Source organism: Pseudonaja textilis, chromosome 1 (assembly GCF_049901715.1).
Source record: "Pseudonaja textilis isolate UNSWEBS1 chromosome 1, rPseTex1.2, whole genome shotgun sequence".
Lineage (NCBI taxonomy): Eukaryota > Metazoa > Chordata > Lepidosauria > Squamata > Elapidae > Pseudonaja > Pseudonaja textilis.
The window spans coordinates 269,982,752-269,987,088 of NC_141990.1; positions in this window are offsets into that span (position 1 = coordinate 269,982,752).

The window sequence follows — 4,337 nt, forward strand, 5'->3', positions numbered from 1 at the left end:
ACAAAGGATACAAATTAATTTACAGTCAAACAAAATAGTTCATCAGATCCCAACCCTTCTCACTTCTTGCAGAGTTGGGATACTCAAGAACTGTCTTCAGTGATTGGATGGAGTAAGTAAAAAGTTGACTGGAAAAGGTATTCCCATAGAAACCCTAGTGGCCCATCCATTCAGGGCTTTAAAATAATTAGACTGTTTATGATAATGCTTCTGTCATAAAATGCTTTGTAACATTTGCCAAATTTAAATTCTAAGCGAGTCATGAGTCCCAGATTTTGGACTCTGCAAATTAGCCCATTTGAGGTACCTTGGTTCAAAATGTTTTGCTCTCAAGCAGAGGTCTCCAAACTTGGTAATTTTAATATTGTGGATTTCAATTCCCAGAATTCTCCAGCCAGCATAGCGGGCTGTGGAATTCTGGGAGTTGAAGCCCACAAGTCTTAAAGTTGCCAAGTTTGGGGACCACTGCTCTAAAGATACATTGTTTTGCCAAATGAAAGATTACAAGAATCAGAGTATTAATAGCATATAGTTTATCAGCATCTTGAATTAGGCTCAGAATCAGAATCTGCCAATGCAGGATCTTTAGTATGAAACCCTGCTGAATCTGTTAGTTCTAGTTAACAGACAACATTGCATTTTGGGCTTATTTAAGTTCAAAGTCATCTTCAAGGGGGTTCCCCATGTAAAGTTCATTACTGTCAGTTTTGCAAAGTAATCCAGACAAGAAACATTCCCAGATGCACTAATCCTACTTTATTGTAAAGTTATATTAACAAAGTACATCTTTCCCCTATCACCTTTCTACCCAAGAGACTAGGGAGGGTCCCTTCTGAAACATTTGTCAAGCCCACATTCCTGCTACAGGTTAATCTGCCTCTTATCTGAGGTTCCTGTGGTTCTGGCTCTTTCCTAAGACCATCCCCACATATCATTACAATTACAGTTTTATATATATAGGAGGTGACAAGGGCAGGAATTCCTGTTGCCATGTCATCTCAGGCCCAAAAGGCCTGCAATTATCACATCAACTGGAGTTGGCAAAGGACTCTTGGCTACAACTTCCACTTACTGGCTTAAGGTGGGAGTGGGATCCCATCCAGAGACAAAGTTGGAACCAGGATTAAGTCAGACTGATTACTGACGAAGAATAGATGTGTCTTGTATTTAAGGTGATTTGATGTGAATTTGTTTCAACCAATCCAGTTTCTTCCGGTTGAAGGAACTGGGCCAGGACTTCCACAGTGTCCCCAATCCAGCCCTGTGGTGAAAATATATATCTAGCTATTATAAGCATAAGAAATTCTAACTGGAGTAACAAGATCAGCTAGAAGTGTCTCATATTGTAACTTTTGCAGGTAATCCAGAAGGTCCCAAAGGTGCTTTTTCTGATTTTTCTTTGAAGACATTTCGCTTCTCATCCAAAAACCTTCTTCAGCTCTGAAGCTGAAGAAAAACCAGAAAGTCCAGTTGCCTCTTGAAAAAAGCACTTTTGGGACAACCATGGAGTCAACCATGATCTGGATGACTGAAAATCTCCATAGACATTTAGTAATCCAGAAGGGTACTATGATGGATAGTACTGAAAGCCACAAAGAGATCTAATAATATCTTAAGGGGCTTCTTAAGGCATTTAATTAGACACCTTAAACCATTTATCAGTAAACATTTATTCTAAAATCAGAAAGGAAATTACCATATTAAACACTTCAAAAAGCACTCCAATCAGAGGTGATATTCAGCAGGTTCTGACCAGTTCTGAAGAACCAATAGCGAAAATTTTGAGTACTTTGGAGAACCGGCAAATACCACCTCTGACTGGAGATTTTACAGTAGCCTTCCCTTGCTACGCCCACCAAGCCACGCCCACAGAACTGGTAGTAAAAAAAATTGAATCCCACCACTGACTCCAATCTTAAGATAACAAATGAGAGTGTCAGTTATAGTGACAGGGGGAGCCAAACAATTTCCAGTGGAAAGTAGTTTTACAGGCTGCCATAATTTTACAGAGGCTGGTTTGGTTCTGCAACCCAACAAGACAGACACAGACTTCAGAGAGTAATTAGGACTGAAGAAAAAGCAATTACTACCAACCTGCCTTCAGTCGAGGACCTGTATACTGCATGAGTCAAAAAGAGGGCTCTGAAAATATTTACAGACCCCTCACATCCCGGACGTAAACTCTTTCAACTCCTACCCTCAAAATGATGCTATAGAGCACTGCACACCAGAACTATTAGACAGAAGGACAGTTTTTTTTCCCAACACCATCACTCTGCTAAAAAAATAATTCCCTCAACACTGTCCAACTCTTTACAAAGTCTGCATTACTATTAGTATTAATCTTCTCATCACTCCTTATCACCCATCCTCTCCCACCTGTGACTGTATGACTGTAACTTTGTCACTTGTATCCTTATGATTTATATTGACTGTTTCCCAGTATGATTTGATTGCTTATTGTACCCTATGACTATCATTAAATGTTGTACCTTATGATTCTTGACTCTTGATGAATGTATCTTTTATTTTATGTACACTGAGAGCATTCGCACCAAGACAAATTCCTTGTGTGTCCAATCACACTTGGCCAATAAAGAATTCTATTCTATTCTATAATGCTGCACTTGCCTTCCAGGAACAGAGCAGTGTCAGGGTCCTTCACTGGCATTACAGGACATAAGAAGAAAATATGTTAAACAGAGTTATTCATGGTGCAATTTCAATCTAAATCTGATATGGGGATTGCATTTAGCTGCAGTTAATTGAAATTGGATGCTTAAATTTGGGACACGAAAGTTAATCTGGGGCAGGAATAATGTCTACAGAATCCTCATTCATTCATTCATTCATTCATTCATTCATTCATTCATTCATTCATTCAACTTCTGTAACCACCCAACTCAATACATGATTCTGGGTAGTTTAAAAAATACATTACAATTAAAACACTAAAAACAATTTTAAAACAATAAAAACATTCAAAATAAATATACTTTGTTTGCTGCCTATCTTATGTTTCTAGATTCTAGGATGACTGTCCTTTGAATAGAAAGCATTGATTGCTAGCTTTTCAATCTTGTAAAATTTACAGTTCCCTTCTCAACAACCAGAAATGCCATTGATCCAAAATGAAATGTCAAGCAATATTGTAATTACAAATATGACCAGTGGAGGGCAACTGACAAATAGTATTTATTCTTTAATATAGAAAATGGTAAAATTAACTGTTACAAACTACTACTTGATTTAGTGTCAAGATCCCTGCATTCATCAAAAAGTTCATCTCATTTTTCTTTATTTTGAGTTGGATTATCATATATTGATTTAGGAAATGAAACAGAACAAAACACAATTTTTCAGAAATAACATACCATAGTTTTTAAAGCTATACAATGGTAACAGGTCATATGATAAGTACATTTTATTTTGGATTACCAATAGTCCAATTAATGAAAGGTAATGCATGTAGCTATTATTCTGAATAGTCCAGGAAGGAGAATTTGTAGCATATGAAGATACCCAAAATTTGGTACTAGTCAAAAGGTATGCATAATGGTATAATTTAAGATTCATAAACTGAAATCCCCATCTGTAAGTGACAATTGCATCTTTTTAAAAGATATTTTTGGAACATAGAAATCTATGAAACAGTACACTGAGTTATTAGGATCATGACTGGGAAAGAAAGCTCTTGCTCCTATAGCATTGCACTGAAATTGCCTTATAACTGTGATACTTTAATACTTGCTGATTGGTCTGCATTTTTATAAAATGTTATAAATACAATAACAAGTTGTCATAGTAGTAAGGCCTTAAATTTGGATACTATTTGCTCTATACACAGGGCAACCCAAGAAAACCTGTTGAGGCCACCAATGAAGGGACCACAAAATTACCTTGCAAACAGTTTAACCATTTTATAATAAGTCACTTTTACGACCAGATCAGTCACATTTGCCACTGTCTGGTCTCGGGGGTAGCAAATTATACAGAGAAGGCAAAGTGGGATAAATGACTGCATGTGCTTGATGATTTTATCACTGAAATACAATGTCCAAAATAGTTAGATCAGATATCATGTTATATTTTTTATGATGACAAATTCCCCTCATAAAATCTTTTAGGTCACATTACAATTTGTTACAGATGCTATTGCAAGCTGATGATTGGGAGCTTGGCCAATGAGTTGGCTGCTTTATTACACATAGTGATTTCGTTGACTCCCCCATGTGGTCCTTCGAAGCTTATGCAAACTATTAATAATAGGATATGTTTATTATTTATGCTTTCCGTGACCATAGCCAAAGTTCCATTGTTCCATTGACATTTGAACA